The sequence below is a fragment of the Cupressus sempervirens genome, chromosome 3 (assembly GCF_028749045.1).
Source record: "Cupressus sempervirens isolate cs-2001-9-10 chromosome 3, ASM2874904v1, whole genome shotgun sequence".
Lineage (NCBI taxonomy): Eukaryota > Viridiplantae > Streptophyta > Pinopsida > Cupressales > Cupressaceae > Cupressus > Cupressus sempervirens.
The window spans coordinates 701,153,850-701,172,064 of record NC_143120.1 but is presented as its reverse complement, the minus strand read 5'-3'; the positions used below and the strand labels follow the sequence as shown (position 1 = coordinate 701,172,064).

Here is an 18,215-nt window from a genome sequence, read left to right as displayed (position 1 = left end):
GACCCCAAAAGTGTCTGCACCATTTATTTATAACGTAGTACACCATAAATGTTCTTTGTCAACCATTTTGAAATCAATGGAGTCAATATAATTCATATGTAACACACTTGAAACCCTGGTTTAACAGCACTCTGATGGTCCAGTAGGGTCCACATATCTTTTGTCCGAAAGATGTCTCATGCTAAGCAATTCTAGCTTTTCCCTTGCGAACAATTAAATTTTCTCTTTCACAAGTCACTTTAACCTTTGTCACAACCCTTGTCATTTGACTCTAATCTGAGTAACAGACAACACCTATTCCCTTCCCAAAGCCTTCCCCCTGCCCACTTAATAGCCTAGTAAGTAAACAGTAAAATCAAAACCTGTATCCAAATGTTACTCAATTACCAAGGACAGCATCAAACTTCATGGACTCAATTTATTGCTTGTTCAAATAGATAACCTCTGTTCACAAAAGATATCGCATCGCCACATATCACTAGGATGCATTTGCCAAGAATAATGGTACAGTTGGAACCGTAGTCTATCTTCATGTCAATTTATTCGTCCAATATTTTTGGTTCTACAGTTCAACTTAAAATTTTGGAAAAGAAAATGGCTGAATTCATAAACTGGTATAAAGGTCTTGTAAAGTCATTTTTGGGGGAACTAACTGCCCATAAACTGAGACGATATTTATTACTATACATGTAGGAAGATACGCTGGACTTGGAGGACTCCCAAGTTTTGTACCTATGTCTTGCAGTACTTATCTAATGACACTTCTAAAGTCCCAAAGAATTCATCCCTAGGATTGGGAATCCTTGAAAAGGCCCACAGAGAATCTAATTCAACTATATTACCCAATTTTTCTAGGAAGCGGCTAGATATGAGGTCCACTCTGGATCACTTGTGAGTTCTTGAAAGATATGACAGGTCTGATGAATGCAGAGTGGATCCAAACAGATCCCAGCAAACCCATGCAAAAATTGTAAAATTTTGTATGGAACCTTCAATGGTTATGCTTTATTTTTAATGTCACCTTTGAATTTGACATAGATACCCTAGAAAGAATTCCTAACCCTAAAAGCGCCAACTATCACTAAAACAATTAACAAACTCATTTTAGCTCATTTTGATTGCAGCAAATAACATTCCAAATGAAAAACTTTTGTTCTTAATTGTCATTCAACAAAAAGAGTCAAAGATTGATCATTGGATGTTCCATAACCATTGCATTGTTATTCCTAAAATTGTGCAAGTGTCCATTTGCTACCAAGAAGATCATAGAACAATTAGTTTGAAAAGAGATAGGATTGTTTTTGTTAAAAATCTGGTGTCGCTTTGAGAAAGATCTTCTCTTTGTTGATTCAGTAATAAAATATTGCTTCTGATATCTGGCTTCTCTGAAGAATTTTGCTTATTTCTTCCTGTTGAGCGTATGCCACTCAAGCTTCTCAAGCTTTGACTTCACTTCACTGTATCAGTTTTGCTTCTCTATTGTTTCTAAGTTGCTGGCTGTCTGAACTGTTCTACTCTTTTCAAACGTGTGTGCATGAGCATTTTGTCTTTGCTCTTCTGGAGACACCTAACACATAACGGCCAAGAAAGGTTGCGCGTATGATGTTCAACATCAACAGAATTTGATGGAAGACGATCCTTTAACGGTGATCCAGGTGGCAGTAAGAAGTCATAAGCTCTCCGTCTTGTATCCGCACATTATTGTGCTTTCCGTTGGATAGTCTTTCTACTCATTTTTTCCCTGCATGAGTTCTTTATGGATGCATGGGATGTCCATATGATATAAAAAAGGGTCCATGCTTTATTACATGGAAGAGGAATCTGTGCAGGTATCACATAGAGTCATTCATATAAAATACAGAAGAGATTATGTTCTCAGGGTATTCATATATATAGAAATGTTAGTATCAACAGAAGCATTCATATGTACAGAGGTGTTTGCTTTCTCAGAAGCATTCATATAATATATAGAAGTGTTCATATTTTCAGAGTCATACGTATTTATAGAAATGTTCGTGTTCCTATATAAATTTTGGTCTGTGCGGAAGTGTTCATGATTTCAAGCAGAGTTCGTGTTTTGCAGAAGTATTGCAATTCTTATATCATTCTAGTGAAGCTCATATATGATATATCTGATACAGAGTTTGTGTGTCATTTTCATTTTCCAGAGATTGTCAGTCAGATTGTATTTTACATGTGCTAATTTCAGAAGTGTCAAAATCATGGCTGATTGAAGCTATCTTTCTTTGTGTACGAAGACTTGAAGTTCAATCTGTATTCTTGAGACTTGACTTGTTTAGAAGGTTGAAGACTGTAATTTTGATTTAATCTAATTAAGGTATCATTTTTGTTGGGGTTGGGTTGTTTCCCTCAGAGAGGAGGGTATTTCCCAAGGTAAAATAAAGATCTCTATCTGTTAAACGTTTGTCGTTTAATCCTTTTAATGTAGTTCAAAATTTAACGTGGTATCAGAGCCAAGTCGCTGAAGATCTGATTTTGAACCAATTCCCTTTGCATCTATCTCCTTGATCCTCTTAACATTTAAAGATGGTGAACGGTCTTTAAGTCAAGGATAGCCTCTTGGAAACCAAGAATCCTAGTTGCTCTTGAAGAAAGTGATTTATTGGAATATGTTAATTTTGTTGTTTCAGAGCCTTCTAATGAGGCTAGTAAAGCTCAATGGAAGAAAAACAAAGTGATGGCCAGAAAGATAATGATACATCAAACTCCCAACTGCACTCAAGTAAGGTATACAAAGCAACCATAGCTTGCTCCATTATTTCAAAAGCATAATCATTGTTCGTGAGGCGATTCACACCATCAAAACAAGCAGGACTTAGAAGATGCTTGCAAAGCTTTAACATCCACAAAGCTTATGATAGAGTAGACTGTACCTTTTGCTGAAGATTTTGGAAAGTTTAGCATTTGCTCAAATTGGATCTCACAAGTTCAGAGTTGTATTTGTTCCCCATGCTTTTCTACCTTGGTTAATGGCAGTCCCCAAGGTTTCCAGCCTCAAGAGGCCTTAGGAAAGGCAATCAGATTTCCCCTTCTCTATTGAAAATTATGGAAGAGGACCTCGCAGATTGACTGATAGGAAAATAAATGATGGGCTCTAGAAATGGATTAAGCTCAAGGGGTGGATTCAGTCTAACAGCTCCCATTTGGGAACAACACCTTACTCATGGGTGAGGCTTCCCTCTGAGAAGAGAAAGTAACAGAGGGAAGTTGTTAGTGCTAAGTCACAGGATACGTAGAATTTCATCCAAGATATTCGAATTTCAGTAAATTTTTACTCTTTCCAAACGTCATCCAAATTTTATGATATTTAATATAAAGTAATTTTATTTTCAAATGACATTCAGTCATTTAGTTAAATAATTTAGCAATGTTAAACTATTTTGACAATTTTGTGGATATATTACCAACATTTAAAAATACATAAATATATATAGCTTAAATTTAATGTCAATTTTTTTTCCCGAATTTTTAACCTTGGCAAACTTCATTCGAATTTTGTGATTGACGAACTTGAATTCAAATTCGAACCTTGTGACTTTGGTTTAGTGTTACGGCAGCACATTAGAGCAATGTGTTGTAGAGAAAACCATATATAAATTCTTAATAGCAACTCAATTTTGAGAAAAGAAACTCAAGGATTTTCAATATTAAACTAGGCTCTCTACCAGGTGAATTTTTGGGAATTTCACAAATTGATGATGCTTGTTAACCAAATCTGTGGAATGCATTATTAGACATACATAAAGGAAAATTAGAGGGCTGGAAAAGTAAGTGGCCAACCTCTACTACTGGGAGAATAATGGTGCTGATATCCATCATCTCAATGATCCCAGTTTTTTGAATGATGTGCGTAAGAGTCCCTTCAAAAGTGATATGTATAATTGAACTAAAAATAAGTAAATTATTCTAGAATGGCAGTTAAAATAAAGATAAATCCCCCTTCTAGCATGGGATAAAATTTGCAAACTAGATTGGGGTGATGCTGTCATAGATTGGAGAATAATAAACATAGCTATGTGCACAATACTATAATGAAAGATGTATAAGAACCCAAGTCAAAATTGCATCAAAATCTTGAAGTCTAAATACGTACACAGCAATGAAAGACTGCACAATTTTCATCATTCAAAATCCTTCTAGAGGCTCAATCTTTCTAGAATCATGTTTCGTGGATGCTCTGGAATAGTAGAATGGCAAGGTCCTGGGATGACTCGTGGGATGGAAGGGAAATCTTAAGACAGGTTAATAATCTTGATTTGTTGAAAGAAGTAACCTCAAACAACTGGGATGAAAGCATGGTCACTTTTTGGAATGCAAGAATGTGGATGGAAGATCAGAATATAAGTGAAAGAGAGTAGATGATTTATACTTGGATGCTAGCAATACGCAGTAACAGGAGGTAGAACCAACAAGGTAACTATTCAGTCAAAATTGGATATAAATTTCTTGAGGCGGTCCTTACATATGAGCAATGACCTTTCCCCTAAATTATTGGTCCAAGTGCAGCGACACAAATCGAGTATATGGGTGCATGAAAATGTCTTAGGGGTTTGGGTGCACATGGGTACGTGCATGCATATATATGTCTTATATATACAAAAAATAAGAGAAATAAATAAAATTGTAAAACTAAAAAATTTCATAGTATGATACTTGATCGATGATCAATGATCGATGGTAAATGTCGAAGATAAATGATTAAATGCCAATTGATAGTTGAAGAATAATCAATAAAGCCTATTAATGATATCATATATATCTATTTTCACGATTCCAATAAAACTCATTACAATTACTGAATTAAAAAATGTTGTTTGTGAAACATGATTCAATGTTCATTAATCATCAAAAGGATTATCAAAAATAAGACTAAAAAGATATGTTCTTGTTTTACCAATTAAAAAACCACTTTATTTTAATTATGTTCTTAAACCACTTTTAGAAAGTGGGCCCTGAGTGCACTAAGTATAGGCTAGGTGTGTGCCAAGCCCTATGGGTGTGTTTGGATGTGCAGGGTTTCAAACCCATGGGGTTGGACGCACACATAGGCACAACCAGCCCCCACCTACAACAGGTGCCAAGTGCGAGTGTGTAGGGGGAGAACCCTGCAACATAGCCTTTCCAGTTCTCTGGTACAAAAAGTGTTTGCCCAAGGACAGGACCTTTTTGGGATTGGTTCTTCGGGCAAGAATTTAAACAAGGGAAAGATTTAAAAAGGTAGGCTTCTCTGCCCCTTTTCGGTATGCTCTACATAATCAGAATAAGGAGACTTTGCATCATTTTTTGCTGCAATGTGATTTCACTCAAGAATGTTGGATTCAATTTTAGCACCTTTTCAAAGTTGGTATAAGCCTTCGACGATTTCAACTTTTTCAAGTATTTGGAGAATTTGTCTTTCTATAGTGATATCCAAAGTGTGCAAAGAGAGTTATCAACAGGTTTTCCAGGAGAAGACTGAAATCTCCAAGCTTGTGAATGAGGATTGAGAAAGCAATGTCAAAACTAGTAAACACAATTGTGTACTAATTAAACCAACTACAATTCCTTTCAGTTTAGAGGATAAATACCAACATGTTAATGGACCTTCTTGTGTGGACCTAAGTGCTCTTGTTGTTGTGAGAAACCTTCAGGAACATCCTAAATAAGAATGAGTAAAGTTGAATCTCAATGGTGCATCAAAAGGGAATTTAAGACCCTCATGTGTCAACTACATTGCTAGGGATTGGCAAGGAAACCTAGCTGCTTTAGGTAAAAATCGTCTTCGTGATGGGCCCAACAATGAAGCAAAAGTGCAAGCAGCTCTTAACACTCTCTACATGGCAAAAATTTTATCAACCTCTTAGATTCATTAGGAAGGGGATTCACAAAGTGATGCTAGTGCCATCATCAAAGGGGAAAAGCCAGCATGGCAGCTAAATAAATATATTAAATATATAAAAGCCCTCTTAACCACCTCAAATAATTTTTAAAGTGGTAATGCACCTCAAGATTGTTTGATTGCCTTTATACCCTCTCATATTTGTCTTGAGCATAAGTGTTGCCAGCTCTGCCAAGCACCTACCAAACTAGGTTGTCATTGTCATAACTTGGCATGGCAATTTAGGTCTTACTTGTATTTATGAACATCTGATCTCAAACTTGATATGGGACAAAAAATATTACACCTTTATCCTCTTTCGATTATGGTTTGAAGACTTCCCCTATAGCCAATCCAAATCTTTTATCTCCAAGGATTTGAATTCCTTCATTATCCCTCCTCTACCCAATTCTTTAGACTTAATCCCCACATTCGACATTTTGTCTACTTCCATATTGCCTTCATGCTTAACATGCGATAGCCTGAAGTCTTCAAAACCACCTAGCAATAACCTAATAATCTTAACATATTTATTCAAATGCCATACCTATGATTCTCCCTTACATATTGCCATAATCATGAGCAGTGAATCCCCTTATAAATGCAATTTTTTAACCCTCAAAGCCTTTGCCTTTTGAATCACCAATAACGCACTTTGCATCTCAACCTCGTTATTAGTCCCTTTGCTCAAACTCTAGGCCCCTAATACCAAATAATTGCAATTACCATCTTTGATTAAGAATCCACCTCCACTTGATCTCAGATTACCCTTTCATGCCCCACCAAAATTTGCCTTCACCCAACCTTCCTCGGGAACAAACCAGCAACAAGATCCTACCCCTTCTACCCTTCTAAGCCCCTGAACGAGCTGAACTATTATAATATTATTGAAATATAATATTAATATATAACAATGTTATAAATACAAAATATATATTAATCAAATATTATCATAATATAGATTTGAGATAAAGTTATATATTAATTGATCTTATACATTTTAATATACATCAAACATAAATAAATAATATCTAAACCATAGGATACCTAATATATATATATATAATGAATGGAACTGTGTGTTAAAAACTAAAGGAACCAACATAACACAAAAGGTGCAACAATAGTATTTGTTTCTTTTCCCCACCCCACATGGGTATAAATGGGGAAGATAAAGTCAAGAAAAGGGAAGAAGCAGGCAGTCATGGATCAATATAATTCCCGTTGCCAACAAAACAGTATCGAACCAGCAGAAGACAAACTTGGATGTCCACAAAAGCAACCAGTCAACACTTAGTAATTCCAATCATTGAAGCAAGTCTGCAATCAGCTACAACAAGAGATAAGGAAGTCTAAGGGATCCAAATAAAAGGTAACAATGGTTAGAAGGAAGGTAAGATATTTATATTGTTGCTTATGAATATATATATATATATGGATTGCATCTTATTATATCTTGATATTTGGGTGTAAATTACTCCACTCGATCCAATATAAATCTGAATAAAATATATACTACCAGTTGTTTGTTTTTGTGCATCCAACATGAGCTGATAGGAATTTTGATTTTTTTAAAGGTAAAATGTGAACTGCAAAATTCCATCAATACTAATACAAAATTCTTTCAAATCTAGAAGTGCCAAATTAGTACAATGAGAGTTCAAATTCTCCTAAAGTTTAAATAAGATTAAAAAAATGTAGATTATTATTTATTGATTTATTTAGTTTCTTTGAATATTTCTTTTTTAAATTAGATTCTAATATATACTTTCTATTTTTTTAAATAAATGTTTCTATTTAAATAATTTTATTATTATTATTATACTTTCTCTTGTGAATTGATATCAAAAAAACAAAATAATTATTTTTTAATTATTTTTTCATAATTTCTAAATTTTAATTTTAATAATAAATGTTTCTATTATAAAGCCTTATAAAATATAAGTATATATAAAAATTTGTTTCTATTGTAATATATATAACAATGAAGATTGATAGCATAAATTTAATAGTTTTTTATATATTTATTTATTTCATTTTGAAGTTTCTAAAGTGTCTCTTAGGTTCAATTTTTTAGTTAAGACTATTTATGTTGAATTTGTCTACAAGGATGTGTCATTGCCCTCAAAATTAAAAGTCTCAAACAATTATATGATTAATTAGATGATAAATTGTATGTGACCTTTAAATATTGATCAATTTAGAATAATTTTATTTTCATTTAAATTTAATTTTTGAATATAGTGAAAACAAAATTTATAAAATATATTTTATAAGGTTATCAAGTTTATATAAGTTTTCCACCTTATTCAAATATTATTCACATCTTGTTTAACATATCTAGCTCTCTCTATTTCTCAAAATTTCTAGGGGCAAAAACTGTTACAAAAATAAAAAAACAAATAAAAAGTTTCTTATTTCATTCTTTAATATTTCATTTTTCATAAAAAATGACTTCAATTTTTTATTTTGAAGATATGTTTTTAATATAAAAATAATTTTATAATTTATGAAAAAATGGTATAAACCTATAAAAAACTAATTTTTTAGTTTTTTTAAATATTTTGAATAATCTTCAGTCATACCGATCAAAACAAATAAAAATCTTTTGAATCATCAAATCATAAGTGAAATAAATTCTATCATAAAAAAATACTTAAATCTAATTTAGAAAAAAAAAAAAATACGCACAACAATAAGCTGATATATATTATTCGTATTATCACCGAGCAATTCTTATTGTAATACAAATTTGTGATATTAGGGCACTCTAAAAAAAGCAACATTAAAATCCCCTATTTTAGAGACATCCTTGGTGCAGTCAAATGAGCAAAAAACTTCGAGAATCATCTTGTGTACTCTTAATATTTAAGCAAATGTGTTTACTTTCAGTATTGTTTCCCATGCCTGGAAAGATGCTAAAAATGTCATGCAATGTCCCCTAGAAAACAAATCTTTTAAGCATTTTTTGTGAGGGCGAGGTGAAAAATGGACAATTTATTGCTAACATCCATATCACAAGCATGAGGAAGTGAAAATGAAAAGTTCAATTAAACCAAGAGGGGTAAAAAAATTACTAAAATAAGGTGCTTAAGAAATATGGTAAAAGGAATTGGTATTTTATATGAATTGTTAACACGTTGTAGCTTCAGTCAGATTGAATTGTTAAAAATCTTTACCCTTGATTAGATATCATTAGACAATTCATATATATATATATATATATATATATAAAACTACATGCTCACATATATTTATTGTTTAATGATTATAAAACCTATAGTTATACAATAATCAATAACAAATGATTCAACAATATTAATCTATCGAAAGAAATGTCCTTACATGGGACATATCTCTTCTCAATATATCAATATATAGAGATCGTTGCTATTGGAAAACAGAGTGGAAACACAATGCCATTACATTACAGAAATCTTCTACGTTACATATAGTTGGATTACAACCATTTCCTCAACATGGTATCCAAGCAATTTGGTCTTATAGGGACCCCAACCTATGTTTTATCTTGGAGATCAATTATTATCAAAGTATTTGATGGCTATATTTATTCAAGATAGATGGAAGCACCAATAGATATATCGTTCATACTTTTATAGTTGATGTGATAATATTCATTGAAGGTTGGATTAATCATTTGTGACGATAAACATCAAGAGCAACTTTCTACCTTTTCTAGAGTCTTCTCTGTTAAGTTTTAGCCCAAAAATCAAATCAATGGAGATAAACAACAATAAGGAGCAAAAACAGAACCAATAAACACCAAAAATATCCTGGGAAAACCCTTCGAGAATGAAGGGAAAAACCTAGCCACACAACAGAAATATATCTTTATTGATAATGAAATGTTCGAGTGTACAATATCCTTTGCTTGATGTGAATATATAACAATAGGAGAGACTCTTCACATTATAACCAAAGGTCTCTTGAGATTCTCATAACTCCTATAATTAATTATGACTCTTCGAATATTATGCCTCAATGCATGTGAATGACACATGTCATTTACATTTAATATTACAAATTAAACTTGTGTGTCATTTTCAGCTGAAGATGACAATAACGGTAATAACATCCAGATTTCGAGAGATAAAGATCTCTATCGCAGCTACAAACTTTAACACTCCCTCTTAGCAAGAGAGAGATCTTTAGCTGAACAACCACACAAAACTGCAACTAAAAAATGCCAGTGATAAATTCTGATCATACAAATTCAAAACATAATTCATGGAGCTACTCAATATGAAAACCTATAACAATGAGTCGTATTCATGGAATCACTCAACATGAAAAGATTTGTAAGAGTCGCAACTAAGCCTTTATTCACGGACTCTCTCAACATGAACTATCATGGAATCTCTCAACATGACATCCAACTCCCATCACAGAATCTCTCAACGTGATGACATCATGGACTTTCTCAACATGATGTTCACTATCGCATAGTGAAAGAGTTATCATGGCTAATCTTACAATCTCATTTATTCACACAAGAATAAAATAGGCAATAACAAACTAAGACTTGATTCCATTTAAGTCTCAAATTTTATAAATACCACAAGCATCTATGAGAGTGATGGGGATTCCATAAGTACTCCCTCTTAATTATGAAGTCTCCCTTTGAAGCTAAAATATCAATAAAAAGCTCAATATCTCCCTCTGAAGCTATAATCCTTATCTTGTTGTATCCTGCAACCAATAGAGATTAAATTAATCTATCATAAAACTTAGTGATAAGATTTTTGAAATAAACATTATAGAATACTTATCTCTTTCACATGGACTATTTTTCAGTGATAATCCATCATGAACACTTTTCCTTATCAAACAACTTCTAACATCTATGGGATTGACATTTTCTCAATATAGCTCCATATATGGCTGCTAAAGATCTCTATAAACTTCATTGATACTAGAGAGTAAGAAGCGGGTCCCAACAATATTTTGTCAAATCAGGCAATTTTAAATGTTTCCAACACATTTGACATGATTGCCTTCAAAGGATTAAACCAATCAAGAATGCCTTAACATCATTATCAATAAAATTGTACTTCCACACAGTTCCAACAGTGATCTAAGGGAAGACAGTACACAAGAAACAATAGGACACAAAAATAAGTTTGACACCCTTCATAAAGCAACAAAGAGTTCTCAACATTGTTGAGTTACCTCCCGAATTGAGTGCTACACCTACTGTGATGCAAAAACTTTTACCAGCTTAGAACAAATTCCCCCATAATAAAAGTATTTATATCTGTAACCCACATGTGACACTCTTGCATTCATGTCCCTCTCACAATTGTCGAGATTATCTTCTGCACTTTATTATTTAATAATAAAAATAGACCTGATGATAAACATTAAGTATCTGCTTCCTTTCAGACAACATGCACAAAGCTAGGATGCAACAAGATTTATGATGACGTTACTAAGAAGAATAAGAACGTTACCTTCAATGCATACCACGTCAATACCTCTCGATGCGAATAATCTTCTTTTCTTAGTCTTCTTATTTCCATGCCCATGCTGCCTACAAGGATGTGACACTGCATGTTAGTGAAGAAGCAAGGCATGGTCACATGTGGATATTATTCAAACTACTATTAGATCCCCTTCTCCATAATCCACTATTAACTTAAATCGATTGATCATCCACAAGAGTCGTGAGACAATCTCAGATGCAGATTTGCATGGATTCAATATTATCTCCCTTGATATCCCCATAAATCACTCAAAGACCTCCAAGAGTCTTAACACAAGAAAAATTAAAAGGGCATTAGTTATGAAGAAGTCGTTATGAAGTAACAAAACAAACTGACTAGAAATAAGCCGCTATCAAGCATTAAAAAAAACACGACAATCCTTAACCGATAGAGAATGAGTCACGTTATAAAATTCCAAACATGAGAAATGATGTCGACACAAACTTGATAAGCGTTGTTGGAGTAGAGTGGCCTTCTAACTCACCCTCTGTTTTCGAAAAGATACAAATATATTGACGTGTAATTTCATTCTAAAAAATTTCACTTTGAAGACGTTACTAGCATACTCTTCAATAATCAAAGATGAGAAAAAATGCTTCCAATGAACAACGACGCAAACTCGATGCTCAGTAACCATGACACCAAGAAACGATACAGATATAAAAACCAATTGGAGTGAAAATAATGCTCAACCTCACATGCAATGGAAACCATGTAACACAATGGGCGATAAAAATCGAGCAAAACAGAGGGATCATAAATGAAAGAGAAATGGCACAGCAAATATAAAGTTTGACGTTAAAACAAAAGTGACACAACAGGTGAAGTAATGACATTCCTTACTGGGTCGGCTTGCCCACCTTATCAAAGTCACTTACTTGATAGGGCTCAAAATGACAGGAAACTCTACGATTATCTTAAAATGAAGATTTCGTGCTTAAGAAGATAAAACCAATTTTTTTTTAACAAAAGATTTGATGCCCCTATTATAAGGTGCAAGCAACCCATGCAGCTCTACAAACAACGCTCAAATTTTTTTTTTTAAAGTAGTATATAATTCAAGTATGAAGGCTAATAGCAGAACATGGTGAAAGAAAGTTAAGTACATGCAAGCATCAAATTGACTCAGACTTCAAAAATGAAAACTTCCAAGAACTTGACGAGAGGGGCAATAAGAGACAATTGAAAATACCGAACAAAAGCAACAGACAACTTCTCATGCACAGATCATGTGAAACAATTGTGAGACATTCCAAAGGGAACTCAAGGCAAACATAAAACTTTACACTTAAGTTATAACAAATAGCCATACTAGAAAGACTCAAAATAGATATGATCATAACCATAGCGCAAACGGCAATCATTAGAAGAAGACTCCCTCATGCTGATATCAAACCATACTCTGATACCATGTTAAGTTTTAGCCCAGAAATCAAATCAATGGAGATAAACAACAATAAGAAGGAGCAAAAACAAAGAACCAATAAACACCAAAAATATCCTGGGAAAACCCTTCGAGAATGAAGGGAAAATTCCAGCCACACAACAGAAATATATCTTTATTGATAATGAAATGTTCAAGTGTACAATATCCTTTGCTTGATGCGAATATATAACAATAGGAGAGACTCTTCACATTATAACCAAAGGTCTCTTGAGATTCTCATAACTCCTATAATTAATTATGACTCTTCGAATATTCATGCCTCAATGCATGTGAATGACACATGTCATTTACATTTAATATTACAAATTAAACTTAAGTGTCATTTTCAGCTGAAGATGACAATAACAGTAATAACGTCCAGATTTCGAGAGATAAAGATCTCTATCGCAGCTAAAAACTTTAACATTCTCGTTCATGATTTTTAAATACAAAGAGAAAGACAAGTTACAACAAACGAAAATGAAGATACAACACTAAGTTACAAATATGCATTTATATTATGTCTTCACTTCAGCAGATAAAGGGTTTTGTACAACTCAATTCTAGAGGAGTCAATAGAGGAAATTACACGTGTCATAGTCTCAATGTAGTAGACATTGCCTTGGAAGATCAAAGCAATAGATGAAGGAGTTTGGAATTGATCATAACGAAAGTAACACCCACAATAAGGTATGCAGCCTGCAGGTCTATTATTAATGAAAGGTGACTTTTTTGGAAGAATTACGATACCTAGTAGTGCGTCCATCTGACAACCAAAGGTTATCATCGACATAGAAAGTTATATGTGGTGCGACTTCACATTGATTGTGCATAATCTCACTAGGTGGTATGAAATCAACAAGGGCTCTATGTTCAATATCTTTTCAATTCAAACATCCCTTCTAAACACATGAGTTTGCATGAAGAAAGATGAAGTCAAGGTTAGAATTTGGAGAGTAACTTTCAATGGCATACATAGACTTTATATCAGATGAGTATAGCCTATCCTATTGTGGAACAATTGAATTATGGTTCCACTCATGTATCTATCCATTTTCTTTGCAATCACACTAAATGCATGGATGGTGCAATATTTTGAGTAATTTCTTGGATAATTTTCCACTTTTCAAGTAACCAAGGATACTCTACAATCATAGAAGAAATTATTGTATTGACCATTATATATCTTTGAAGTGTTTGTAATCGCACTGTAGATGAATGGAAGAAATAGGTGAATTATAAACCTTTGAAGTCATGTTTAATCGTCAATGGATCTTACTAATACTAAAATCTATAATGAAATCATTAGAGAACGCAAAAATACTTGCAAGTGTCGTCCCTAGATGCAAGAAGTCAACTTGTAAAAAATATTTTACGATATTTCAGTTCATTGAGTTTTGTTATGATATTTTTTGCTAATGTGATTAGTGATGCACCAATTGTAATCATTGTAGTCGAGAAGAAGGATAAGGGACAGAAAATGCTCCGTCCATGCATGGTCTGGGAGTTAACATAAAACAAGATGTCATTACTAGATTAAACACACAAACTACTCAGATTTAAAAGTCCCAAACGATACCAATGATGGAGGGTGAATTTGGCGATGAGCCCAAAATGCTTAGCACCTAGAATGTATGTCAAGGATCATCGAATTTTTTTTGTAAGAGGGATTTGTATAGAGATGCTTTGTACACATACAACACGGTGATTATATTATTGAATATTACACTATGAAATGGAATTGGTTCAAGGATGGGATAGTTAACTCGCAACGCTTGGTAGTAACAAACCAATTTGTTATATTTCATCCTTCCAATGTTCGTATAATGATGACAATCTAAGTTGGGACATCAAAAATGCTTGTATTACAACAGAGATTAAAAATTTCAAATTCATCATATTAGTCGCGTCGGAAAAATTGTCTCAATATAGCATTTGCAAACATCAAATTTGAGTATGGATAGATTGGAATATATTACCCACATATCAAGTGCAAACTATGAATACTTGAGTGGGCAAAATACTGTAATATGGATCTTATGCAAGTAATAACAAAGTTGGTGCCAATGGTATTATTTTATAAGCAAACAAATTCATGGCATCATAAATGAGGATATGAACCGATGATGATTAAATTGATAAGAACCTATGGGTAAAACTTGTTCAATATAGAGTATTCTTTAAATCATACTATAAATGAAATGATCAGCTTTAGACTAATCAAATGTTTAAATTGATAATAACCGGTAGTTAGAGGACAAATACACGACATATCTACTGCTATTCAATTCATTTTCTCAAATGCAAAATTAGATTTTGTGTTAAGATGAACTTTGTTCATGATGAGAGTCTTCATCCTAATACAAGTATAACAATGAGATCTATCCTCAAGATTTTGAAGCGAGGCGACACATTCTACAAAGGATAGAAATGCCAAGTAGTACATCAAACAAGGAATACCTAGATCGCTAAGACAAAGAGTTAGATAGAAATGCATTTGACTCGAAATTGATAAGCGTGCAAGAATTGACATTCTCACTAGTGATCCATTGGGAAGAATGTTAATGAGCATATTGAGATAAGTATTATTGGTTATTACCTCTTGACTACTAATTTTGTTTGCACATTGTAGTGAATCTCGTAACTATATCCATGCATGCAATATAAGAGTTATCTTCCTTATTATGCTTTTGTTCTTTTCCTTGATCCTAAAAGGATGATTCTTTACAAGAACAAAAAGAAATTTACCATATTTGATGTGATGCAAGATTGTTTGACAATATGAGAGTGGGAATTTACATTATGGGGGCGGCGAGGAATAATAAACAACATTTCACTCCCATTTGAACTATCCTTAAAGGGGATATATCAGAGAAGAGACACCATCAAAGTTGTGCAGGGATGTTCTTCTAGGAAAAGATGATCATACATTAAGCGTGCTACCAAATATTGTGCAAGATTCAATGTTATGATAGTGGCTCCAAAAAACATTTGATCTAGGATTCATTAGTCATTTGACGATCATGCTAGATAAAGTGAGGCTCTTGAAGCAAATATCTTTGATTATTGAGATTATGAGTATCCTTCTACATCAAGAAGGGGTCGGACATTTCATTAGAGGCAACCTTGGACAAAAAGGGCAGGCGGTTAATACGCATACTTAAGAGAACCACATTATCTTAATGTCTAATGTTGCCAAGCCTGAGGATAAATTCACAGTTTAGTACATTAACTCATGTTACTATGAATCAAGGTATGCTTTCGTGATAGAGGCAGCACATAGAGGATATGTTTTAAATGACTTTTGAGGATCTTAATCATATTTATTCAAAGGGAGTAAACCATATCGAGATGGATTCTCCAATAAAAATTATAGCAATCAGAGGACTATGATTCATGAGATGAAGTTCCATATGTGTGGACTAAAAGGTCTTTATGTGAATGCCTAAATCGTAGATGGATACTTGGAATACTATTCATTCAGAGTATGTTATTACTAAAGACCAACAACCGATAGTTTCTCCAAGCCTTTTGCCAAAGTAAAGTTTGTACATTATTGAAGACAAGCTTGGAGTTATGGATTGGAGCCTTTAGTGAGAGGGAGCTTCACCATCAATGATTACCTAAGATGCAGTTATGCATCCTTCTCTGTGGGAAAGAAGTTTGAGTTGAAAGCCTTTGTTCCACCCTCTGGAAATGTTCATGGTGGATGTCATGTGAGTTACTAAATGACTTTGTGGAAACATCGTGGAAGGTGACGATCTTTTATTTATGTTTGTTTGTGGTTAAAATAGTATGATGATGATCTTATAATAGTCTAACTTTCTATGATGATGGATATCATATGGTTGATGTCTAAGCAAGTCACGATAGATCATATCTTGTAAATCAATATCAATTGAGGGATAGATATCATCTAATAGATATATGTGTTGTATTGTATAAATATATATTGTGGGGGATTAACATTCGCAAACAAACCATGATTATAATGTTCCTATGGTAAGTATCGCAAGGTGATACGTGTGCACATACCTTATGAACATTTGAGTACTTGGTGAATATCATGCGACTTGACATCATGAGGTCGTTACTCTAAGTACTTGGCAAATATAATGCAACTTGATATTTTGAGGCCATTACTCTAAGTAATTGGTGAATATCATGTGACTTGATATATGTAGGCCATTATTTCGATATCATGAGATGATATCATTATGATGAATTGCCATGAAAATATAAGAATGATGAATATCATGTGGTTGATATTCATAGTTGAATCATATTTTCAATGATATTGAAAGATACCATCTAATTAGTGGATATATATTGATATCCTTCAAATATACCTTTTTCCAAGAATATCATATTGGGATGATCTCTCTATTTTTGCTTAAGAACATAAAGTGATTTTATAACAATCCTCCCTAGCTAAGAGGGAGTGTTAATGTTGTAGCTTCAATCGGATTGACTTGATCCAGAGATAATCCTTCTATAGTTATTGGTTAAACATATTTACCCTTGATTAACTATCATTAGACCATTCACATATATATCTATTTATATTTACACACACACACACACATATATATTTAACTAAGTGTTCAAACTTCATATATATTTATTGATTGTGTAATATATTCAAATTGTCTTATGATTATTAAACCTGCAGTTATATAATAATCAATAACAAATGATTGATCGATATTAATCTACATGGAGACATATCTCTACATGAGACATGTTTGTCCCTATATGGTACATATCTCTTCTCAATATATAAATATATAGAGATCAATGTTATTGGAAAACACATTGGAAACACAATGCCATTACATTACAGCAATCCTTTACATTGCATAGTTGGATTACAACCATTTCCTCAACAGCTGGGTATTAAAAAAAAAATGTCAAGGTAGAAAAGAGATTATTAGTTTTGTTTAAGATTCTATTTTTTGCTAAGTAAATCCCCTTTGAGGTTGACTAGCAAGTTGGTATTCCCATCACCCAACACGCAAGTTTTAACCCGACGTATCTTTGTGATTGACTAGCTGAAACATTTAACACTAAGGTCATTTCTTCTATACCCCATCTACCCTATCCTTGGAAATGGTTTAGAAATAACTCTCTTATTGGCATAAAGTTCAGCTCAAACAATTAAGGTCCTACTCCAAGAATACCATCCGCATAAAAAAGGATAGAAACAGGAATATTATGTCACGGCATTGTTCCCTATTAACCTCAACCATATGCTCGTGAAAACCTTGACACTAAGTCCATGTAAATGTCAAAGGCTGTCACAATTATGCAAAAAACCACAACTCATCCTTTTCAACTAAAAAAAATTCCATGAGAGCTTCAGAATAATGGTCTACTCTACGCTCATTTTAGAACAGAAACTAGCATA

At 33.2% G+C, this 18,215-nt stretch overlaps 1 protein-coding gene across 6 annotated transcripts in view; it reads right to left on the bottom strand.

Moving 5' to 3' along the window:
* Window positions 1-18,215, bottom strand: part of LOC149568686 (uncharacterized) — a 59,891-nt gene that overhangs the window by 40,199 nt on the left and 1,477 nt on the right. The window lies entirely within an intron of this gene.